Genomic DNA, 10,904 nt, shown 5'->3' with positions numbered 1-10,904 from the left:
CTACAGCGACCAGGGTAGGAGTCAGGAGCTTACCTCGGGGCTGAAAGGAACTTCAGAAAAGTGGAGATCAAGGTGAGGGAGGCAGGAAGTGCCAAGGTTCCACCGCTGCGGAGGAGCCCGGGTTCCAGACCTCCCAGGGAAGCCTCTATCTCTTGGGCTTCCGGAGAGAGAAATTCAAGGTCAAGCTGTCCATTATAGACAGCTGGGAGCCCACTTCAAGGGCAGAGCCACAATTAAATGGCAATAGAATCCCCTTTTGAAAAGCTTTAACAAGGACAGTGAGGCTGGAATTTGACCCCAGGGCTTGAGTCTCACAGCACCGCAGAAGGGAATGGCAGATCAGGCCTCTGCGCAGAATTCCAGCCCTGCCTGCTCTGCAGCCCCCAAACGCCCCTCAACAGGGACAAAGCTGGCCTTCTGCATCCAGAGGTGATGATGATGCCCAGAACGCAGAGAGTGAGGCTGTGGAGCCAGGCAGTTCGACCAACTGTGTGACCTTAGGAAAAGTACACAACCTCTCTGAGTCTCATTTTCCAGAAATGCAAACTAGAGTTAATAACAACCCAGGATTAAATGAAATAATCCACATAGAACATGTAACAGCATCTCATTTTGGTAAAAATAGTGCGTGTGTGTGTGTACAAAGAGGAAACTCTAGAAGGATAGGAATAAGCTTTTAGGATCTGATTAATATTTTGGGGACAGAGGATGAGGGGAAACCTTCCTCTAACTCTTTGAGAAAAGCAAGCAGCTCTGCCTGACACCTGGTAGGAGTTCTACCAGCCTGAGTTTCCCTTCTCGCTCCCTCCAGATCACAGTGGCAGTGCCCGCCTGGCACAGGATGCTTGTCTGAGAGTGAGTTTTCACAGAGGGAGAGCCTGAAGCAGCTAAGCCCTGTTGCTGGGGCTGGTGCCAAGGGTGGCTCCAGGGAAGGGGTGGGGAGTCTATGTAGCTGGTGGGGGGTGAGGAGGGGTGACGGGTGGATGGGGGAGTTGCGGGGTGTGGGTGAAGGCGTAGCGAGCGTGAGGCAGACAAGCATAGCGGTTCTGCCAGAATCTTGCTAAGACCCTGCACTGCTTAGACTCCCCACCCCCACCGAGATAGACTCTCAGGTATGTCCCTAACCCTCCCTCCCACCCCAGTCCTCTGAGGTCCCAGCTCCAGCCCTCATCCTTGCTCTGCGTCCCCCCAACCCGCCCGCCCCCCCAGGAAGGTCTCGGGTACCGGAGCTGGGGCAGCCCTTCCGAGGCCTCCGGGCCCTCCTGGGACAGATGACAGGGCACTGGCCGGGGCCCCAGGGCCCATCAAGGGGGCTGGGCCTTTCAATGTCTCTGCCATGACATCTTGGCTCCCTCCACGCCCCACACGCCCCACAGCAGCTCAGAGGAACTGCCCTCGAGAAGAGGTGTGGGAAGGGCCTGCTCCAACCACAAGAAGCGAGGGCTGAGTTGTTTAGTCACTAAACTGTGTCCGACTCTTTGCAACCCCATGGACTGTAGCTCTCCAGGCTTCCCTGTCAGTGGGATTTCCCAGGCAAGAATACTGGAATGGGTTGCCCTTTTCTTTCTCCAGGGGATCTTTCCTACCCGAGGATTGAACCCACGTCTCCTGCTTGGCAGGCACATTCCTTACCACTGAGCCACCAGGGAAGCCCACTAGGGCTGAGGGTCACCCGTTAATTATTTCCTCTTTGTCCTAGAACATAACCTTCCCCAGGAAGAGTCTTCAGGGCAATCTGGGGAAACACTGAGGTATAGGGAACAGAAAGGCCTGGGCTCAATCACAGTTCCTCCACACTCCAGCCTTGTAACATTGGCAGGTCACCTCTTTGCTCTGAGCTTCAGTAATGGGGTCATCTTAACGAGGCCCACTGGATCTGCCTTCAGAACCACTCAGATCCATCCACTGGCCCACACCGGTCCAAACCCCCATCTCTCCGACATGGACCAATGCAGTGACTGTCCCTGCGGGCATCCTACTTCTCCGTCTCCTGCAGGCCAGTCTCCTCCCTGCAGCCATAGAGGGTTCCTTCAAGAGCAAATCCCCTCTGCCCACTTCCCTGTCTAAAACCAGTGCAATGCAGATAACTGCTTAACCACCTGCTTCCCAGGGTGCAAAGCCATGACCTGTGGTGCTTGCCAATTTCCATGGTGTAAATACTCCCACTGTGGCTGATTTCAAGCTACTAATAGTTTAACAACAGGCAAAAAATCCTGAAGATTTAACAGATGATTGTCAGGAGTGGGCATGAGTTGTCTGCAGCACACAGCTGCTTACAAACCTTCCAATAATTACAAAGGAAATTTAAACCCTGGAGGACCAGGTCCCCAGTGATCTGGTCCCCTACCTCGGCCATTTTCCCCACATTGGTCTTCCCCTGGCTCACCCCAGGGCCTTTGTACCTGTGGTTTCCTCTGCCAAGAGCACTGTTTTCTCAGCTCTCCATAACATCAATACTTTCTCCCTCTTGCCTTTTTGATCTCAGCCCAGATGCACCTCTCAGAGTGGCCTCCCCTGACCATCTCAAACCCTCTTGACTTTAGCTCACCTTTGGTCTCACTGCATTCTTGTTCTGGGAAAAAAATGGAAAATGGGGAAATTGGGGAAAAAATGAAGCAGTGGCAGATTTTATTTTCTTGGGCTCCAAAATCACTGCAGAAGGTGACTGCAGCCATGAAATTAAAAAATACTTGCTCCTTGGAAGAAAAGCTATGACAAATCTAGATAGCATATTAAAAAGCAGAGACATCACCTTGCCAACAAAGGTCTATATTGTCAAAGCTATGGTTTTTCCCGTAATCATGTAAGAGTTGGACCATAAAGAAGGCTGAGCACCAAAAAATTGATGCTTTCAAATTGTGGTGCTGGAGAAGACTCTTGAGAGTCCTTTGGACAGTGAGGAGATCAAACCAGTCAATCCTAAAGGAAATCAACTTTAGATATTCATTGTAAGGACTGATACTGAAGCTGAAGCTCCAATACTTTGGCCATCTGATGTGAGGAGCCAACACTTTGGAAAAGACCCTGATTCTGGGAAAGATTGAGGGCAGGAGGAGAAGGGGGCGACAGAGGATGAGATGATTGTATGGCATCACCGACTTAATGGTTTGAGCAAGCTCTGGGAGATAGTGAAGGACAGAGAAGCCTGGCATGCTGCCGTCTATGGGGTCACAAAGAGTCAGACATGACTTAGCGATTGAACAACAACATTCTTGTTCAGTTCTATTTTGGTCTTGTTACTCTGGGTTGTCTCTCTCCTCACTGCAATCTGATGTCCACCAGGACAAAGAATGGTCCGTCTGGAATCTTAGTGTCTAAAAGAATAGTATATCTTTCAGGTGGCTCAGTGATAAAGAATCCGCTTGCTAAAGTAGGAGACTCCGGTTCAATTTCTGGGTCAGGAAGATCCCCTGGAGAAGGGAATGGTAACCCACCACAGCATTTTTGCCTGGAGACTCCCATGGACAGAGAAGGCTGGAGGGCTACACCCCATGGGGTCCCAAAGAGCTGGACTTAGTGACTGAGCACATACACAGAGAAGAATAGTACCAGACACATAGTAGGTGCTCAATAGATGTATGGGTACAAGCACAGCTTTGGAGACACACATCTTTGGTTTTAAGTCACGACTCCCCCACCAGTCACGTGCATAACTATCGTCACTTAATCTCTCTGGACCTCAGTTTCCTCATCTGTAAATTGGGGACAGCAGTGTCTGTGTGATGGAGCTGTGAGAACCCAGAGTACAGTGTCTGTTATCACCAGGGTCTCAGAAAATGCGACCAGCTTCTTCAGTTGCATATATCCAATCGGAGGGACTCCGTCCCTCCCAAAGTCACCTTGTCCACCTCTGGGCCACTCTGACTGCCAGAACATCTTCCCTTCCTTACACTGAGTCCAATTATGTCTCCTCATAGTGTCTCTTGTTAAGTCCTAGTTCCTCATAGGAAGTCTTGTGTTTTCATAACCACGCTGTGACTGTTGGAGCAGACTGATGTCACATTTCAGCATGGCACTGAAGGCAGATGTGACGTTCCTCAGTGGCTCCTCTCCAGTCATGAGCTGTCCCGTCTTGGCACATTGCCTGGCCTCGCTGAGCCTCAGTTTCTTCCTCTGTGAAATGGGGTTAACGTATACCTACCTGAAGTGTAGTTGCGGGGATTAAACTAGCTGATTTACACATATACTTGGGCTTCCTTTGTAGCTCAGCTGGCAAAGAATCCACCTGCAATGCGGGAGACCCGGGTTCAATCCCTGGGTTGGGAAGATCCCCTGGAGAAGGGAAAGGCTGCCCATTCCAGTATTCTGGCCTGGAGAATTTCATGGACTGTATAGTCCATGGGGTCGCAAGAAGTCACACACAACTGAGCAACTTTCACACGACCCCCCCCCCCCCCCCCCCACAGAAAGAGACTGTTATTACTCTTACTCTGCCTGGCGTGGGTCCACTCCCAGAGCCAGAATTTGTGCCACTTTCAGGTCCACAGCCGTTTCCGGTTAAGGCCAGGCCCTCTCTTGAATGCTCTGCAGCCAAGCTGGAAAAAGGGCCTGTTCTTTCTGGGTCGCCCACCCCACCTGCTCCCAGCTGTCAGAGCCACCCCCTCACAGTGGACCAGGGGGAGTCTCAGCACTTCCCAAACTCTCCAGGGATTACCTGACCCTGGGTGGTCATACCATCATTCAGCTCGGAGGCGAGGCCCCCAGACCCTGTGCCATGAGCTGCCCCATGTGAGGGCTGAGTCCCCCTGGGATGACTTCTGCTGGCTCTCTGGGTGCTTGGGGGTGTCCCAATGTCCCTAAAAATGCTGGCAGTGGTAGATGAATGGGGCAAAGGAGACCAAGCTGGAGCAGAAAGGAGGAAGGAGGGTGGATTTCTGAAAGTAGGAAGAAGGGGCTCAGGGAGAATCAAGTTCTAACCTGGTCCCACAGTTTCCCCATCCCCAGGACTGTGAATACAGTGAGCCATCACACTCCTGATTACGTCACCTGCACAGGTCTAATGACGGCTCCGCATCCTGGGCTGAGAATGGAAGATCATTGCCAGGTAGGTCTGATCTCATCACGGGAGTCCCAGAAAGGCAGAGCATCTTCTCCAGCTGGTGGCAGGGGAGCGAGTCTGAGAAACTTCACACCCATCTGACACCCTGCCCTCTCTCTCCAAGCGTCCTGTCCTAGATGCCAGCCCCCTCAGGGTTCTGCTGTGAGCTCAGAGCTGAGGCTGAGAATTTGGCCATGTCACTACTGACAGCCAGGGCCTGCTCATGGAAACAGGACCAGGAGGGCCTCTGTGCATGGTCTTGGGGGCATTTTAGGGGTTGATGCCATGCAACTGGGGAGATGTCGGGGTCAGTCCCCTCATCTTTAGACTGTGTTCTTGCCCTTAGGGAAACTTGATGCCGCGGCAATACGAGAAAGAAGCAGCCCATAGCTCCAACCTTATGGCAGAAAGTAAAGAAGAACTAAAGAGCCTCTTGATGAAAATGAAAGAGGAGAGTGAAAAAGTTGGCTTAAAGCTCAACATTCAGAAAATGAAGATCATGGCATCTGGTCCCATCACTTCATGGCAAATAGATGGGGAAACCGTGGACACAGTGGCTGACTTTATTTTTCTGGGCTCCAAAATCACTGCAGATGGTGATTGCAGCCATGAAATTAAAAGACATTTGCTCCTTGGAAGGAAAGTTATGACCAACCTAGACAGCATATTAAAAAGCAGAGACATTACTTTGCCAACAAAGGTCCGTCTAGTCACGGCTATGGTTTTTCCAGTGGTCATGTATGGATGTAAGAGTTGGACTATAAAGAAGGCTGAGCGCTGAAGAATTGATGCTTTTGAACTGTGGTGTTGGAGAAGACTCTTGAGAGTCCCTTGGACTGCAAGGAGATCCAACCAGTCCATCCTAAAGGAGATTAGTCCTGGGTGTTCATTGGAGGGACTGATGTTGAAGCTGAAACTCCAATACTTTGGCCACCTGATGTGAAGAGCTGACTCATTTGAAAAGACCCTGATGCTGGGAAAGATTGAGGGCAGGAGGAGTAGGGGACGACAGAGGATGAGACGGTTGGATGGCATCAGCATCTCAATGGACGTGGGTTTGGGTAAACTCTGGGAGTTGGTGATGGACAGGGAGGCCTGGCGGCTGCGATTCATGCAGTCACAAAGAGTCGGACATAACTGAGCGACTGAACTGAACTGATAGCTCCGTCTATGCAGGCAGAGTGTAAGTGCTTCAAATCCAACCTATTCTTCTAGTCAGGGGTGACTGGAAATGCCTGTGATCTGAGGGACACGTTAGTCCGCCAATTAGGGGCCCTGTAAGTGGGATCACCAGATTTAGAAAGAAAAATACAGTGCACCTAGTTAAATTTGAATTTCAGATAAACAGCAGGGAATTGTGTAGTGTATCTTATGAAATAATTGGGACTGCTATACGTGGACTGGGTTTCCCTGATGGCTCAGTGGTAAGAATCCGACTGCCAATGCAGGAGACCTGGGTCCAATCCCTGGGTCAGGAAGATCCCCTGGAGAAGGGAACGGCAACCCACTCCAATCTTATTGCCTGGAAAATCCCATGGACAGAGGATTACACTGGACTGGTGGGCTACAGTCCATGCAGTCACAAAGAATTAGACACGATTTCGCAACTAAAACAACCACATCACTTTGACTAAAGGAGTATTTATTGTATGTCTGAAAGTCAAGTTTAACTAGATATGCTGTATTTTATCTATAAGATACATCAGGCATATGCCAAAGGTTGAATGAAGAGGAGCTGATGAAGGGACAGAGAGGTGGGCAGGGTCAAGGGTACCAGGACAGACTGAGGCACCCGGAATTCAGGAACAGTGGGAAGCTGGCACCGTCCCCGGGAGGAAATGATGACCTGGAGCCTGGTGAGAAGCCTCCCAAAGAGCCACAGCCGAACTCGGGCCCAAAGCAGAGGAGGAGCTGGACAAATAAACACCGGACCTCTCCCCTGTCCCGCCTGCAATGAGGGAGAACTGGGTTTGATCCCTGGGTTGGGAAGATCCCCTGGAGAAGGGAAAGGCTACCCACTCCAGTATTCTGACCTGGAGAGTTCCATGGACTCTATAGTCCATGGGGTCGCAAAGAGTTGGATACGACTGAGCAACTTTCACTTCACTTCACTCCCCTGTCCCACCCACCTGGCTTCCCATTGGCTGGACCCTGTCAAAAGCCAGAGGGCAGGGGGTCTTGGGTGATGCCCTGGTCAGCCTGCCAGGCACTGAAGGGCAGAGCAGGGATCTGAGAGCAAAGGAGCAGTCAGTACAGTGTGGACAGGAGACCAGGGCTTCTTAACCCGCCCTGGGCTCTGTCCCCTTGATGAGATTTAGAGAGTTCTTTCCCAGCATCTGCCCAGGATGGGGCAGAGTCACAGATGCTATATACAGGCCCCCGGGCCTCCAGGAAGAGGCCCCACATGCAGGCCAAGCAGACATGGCCAGATGTCCACAGGGCCCTTCCCCCGTCAAAGCATGGCTCCAACTGGCTCCAAGCTCACCGGGGTCTCTGGCCCTTTGCGTCCAAAGCTTTTCCCAAGACTTCTACCAATTTCAGGACCTCTGTTCTCCTGCCCTCCAAGGCCCCTGCTCCAGGTTGGCTACCTCCACCCAGATTGGACGCCCCCTGCCCTCCCCAGTAGGCTCACTGTCTACAGCGCCCACCATTCACCAGTCGGAGCCTGACTGTCCTTCCTGGGAAATGCAGGCAGGTCGTCCCCCACCCACCTCTGCCTCCATATGCAGGGCTGGTCCTCTACAATGCCCTCCTCAGCTGTATCCTTCCTGGGTCCATGACCTTCTCTCTCTGCTGTGTGGAGTTGCTCCCCAGCTCTGAAGGCCCAGAATGAAGTGGGAGTTGCACCCACCCCAAACTTTCATTCAAGTATTTCCCAACCAAGACCCTCTTTCTCTGTCTCTCTTCCTCCCTCACTGCCTCCATCTCTCCCCTCTTGCTCCTCCCAACACCCCCCACCACCACCATATACCTTGCTCTAGGCTGTAGAAAGGAGAGAAACTTCCCCAGTTGCTCCTTGCCATGTGAGAAGACAGCCAGCCACCCACAAGCCAGGAAGTGGACCCTCACCAGACACTGGGTCTGCCGTCACCTTGATCTCAGTCTTCCTAGACTCCAGAATCCTGGAACCTGTGACAGCCCCACCCCAAACCTGCAGGTGATGCCAGACTTTAAGGGATGTCAGTGCAACCTGGGAACCTGGGTCGCTGACTGAGAAGCAAGCTACCCATCCCCTGAAATGCTGGCCTTGGACCGATACAGAAGAGGAATAAAGGCCCATCTTGGCAGCCCCAAAGGAAACCAAACCATCCCTCCATCGTCTCCCCCACAGTCCAAGCCCTCAAGCGTGGCCTGCCCAGCTCTGCTGGCCCAGCGCCTGCCTTCTCTTCCAGCCCACGTCTGCCCTTCCCCACACCCTGCCCTCTGGCCAGGCCCAGCTCCTGTGGTTGCCCAGCTGGCCACCGGCTTCAAGGCCACAGGCCTTGGCTCACGCCTCACCCTTGGCCTGGGATACCCCACACCCACCTGTGCACCTAGAAACTCTGCAGAGATTCAAGGCGGTCTGTTCCTCCTTTGTCGGATGGTCCTGACCCCCACGCTAACCCCTTCCCCTCCTTCTTCCCGGCCTACTCCCCTCTCCCACTCTTCCTGACTCCTCTCCCTTCACTCTCCCTACTGCAATTCCTGACCTCTGCTCCCTGCCCCCGGAGACTGTGTCTCCCCAGGACTCAGATGTAGCAGTTCTACCTCCCAGCAGCTTCTGGCTCCTGATGGGGCTCATAGCATTTAGTTTGTGCCTCGAGAATAAAAATAGAAATAGTTACAGTCACTGAGCTTCACACAGCCCCGCCCTGAGTGTGTGTTAGTTGCTCAGTCGTGTCCTACTCTTTGTTTTTTAGTTTTAGGTTTTTTTTAATTAATTAATTTATTTTAATTGCAGCCTAATTACCTTACAATACTGTAGTGGTTTTTGCCATAAATTTACATGAATCAGCCATGGGTTTACATGTGTTCCCCATCCTGACCCTCCCTCCCACCTCCCTCTCCATCCCATCTCTCAGGGTCATCCCAGTGCACCGGTCCTGAGCCCCCTGCCTCAGGCATCGAACCTGGACTGGCGATCTATTCCACATATGATAATATACATGTTTTGATGCTTCTCTCAAATCATCCCACCCTCGCCGTCTCCCACAGAGTCCAGAAGTCTGTTCTTTATTTCTGTGTCTCTTTTGCTGTCTCGCATATAGGGTCATCGTTACCATCTTTCTAAATTCCATATATATGCGTTAATATACTATATTGGTGCTTTTCTTTCTGACTTACTTCATTCTGTATAATAGGCTCCAGTTTCATCCACCTCATTAGAACTGATTCAAATGCATTCTTTGTAATAGCTGAGTAATATTCCATGGTGTGTATGTACCACAGCTTTCTTATCCATTCATCTGCCGATGGACAGCTAGGTTGCTTCCATGTCCTGGCTGTTGTAAACAGTGCCGACTCTTTGTGACCCCATGGGCTCTAGCCTTCCAGGCTCCTCTGTCCATGGGATTCTCCAGACAAGAATACTGGAGTGGGTTGCATGCCATTCTCCAGGGGATCTTCCCGACCCAGGGACTGAACCCGGGTCTCCTGCATTGCAGGTGGATTCTTTACCATCTGAGCCACCAGGGAAGCCCCAAACTGCCCTAGACCTTCTCATTTAAGCCTTATCTCAACCCCATGAGGAAGGTGCTCCTTATGGTTCTTGACTTGCTATTGAGAACCTGGGGCCCCGAGGGGGCTAAGCCTCCCAGCAGTTTCAGGGAAGTGGGGAGGGGGAGACAGACCCTCAGCAGACCACCCACATAGCACCTACTCTAACCTCTCACCAGCCGCTCTACAAAACCTGCCCGAAGGGTGAAGGGACAGACCACCGCCGATCCTGGCGGGTCCAACACAGCCACGTGCAGACAGGTGGAGTGGGAATGGGGCACAGAGAGAATGAAGCTGCAGAAGGCATGGGAGGGGGGCTGCCCACAGGGGCCTTGGAGAGCCCACCAAGGAGTCCAGGCAGCACGTGTCAGACGCAGCCTGTTTTGATTCTCCCAGGATCCACGTGCCCCTGGGGGACGCAGCACCCTCACCCCCGACAGGCACCTGACGGCAAGGGTCAGGAGCCAGGCCACTGGGCACTGCAGCCTGGAGACTATCTTCATGCTCCAACAATCCCCTCTCCCAGGACGCGTGGCATGGCAGACACCTGATCCTGCTATTTAGTGTTGCTGCTAAATAGAGGGCGGGAGGCCCAGAGAGAGGGAGGAGCCCGAGGGGCCAGCTGACCAGCTGGGGCCACCCACAGGCCCCGCATCAACAAGAGGAGCCCAGGGGTTGGCAGACATCCTCCAACCCCGCTCCCCCGGCACAGCCCTGACTGCTGGCAGGCGCCGGTGTGCATCCAGGTCACAGGCTCTTCAGTGGCCAGGAGCGATGACAGTGCAGTTTGGAGGGGACGCTGGCTGACTTGAGTGGCACCAGGAGAACTGGAAAGTAGAGGGGAAAGGAAAGAACAGAGACAGAGGAGAGTTTTCCTTCCGGCACCTGTAATAACTGAGTCAGCTTGGACTCGGAGACTTGTTCAGAATCACTGTTGTCCCTTTTTTTTTTTTTTTAATTTCTGGTTTTGAAAATATTTACATAGGCTCAATTTTGAATTCCAGCTGACTTAGAATTTTTATTCTCGGAGAGCAAAGGGATGTGGGTGCAGCCGCTTATGGCTGCTCCTGGTTTCAGAGGCTCTCGGAGTCTGCAGGGGCCTGGGTTCCTACCAGTTGATGGGGCAGCGCCGTTCTTTCCTCAAGGCTCCAGAGAGAGGAAAGGTCTGCAT

This window comes from Bison bison, unplaced genomic scaffold (assembly GCF_000754665.1).
Source record: "Bison bison bison isolate TAMUID 2011002044 unplaced genomic scaffold, Bison_UMD1.0 scf7180017864061, whole genome shotgun sequence".
Taxonomy (NCBI): domain Eukaryota; kingdom Metazoa; phylum Chordata; class Mammalia; order Artiodactyla; family Bovidae; genus Bison; species Bison bison.
Note: the sequence above shows the minus strand (reverse complement) of the source record.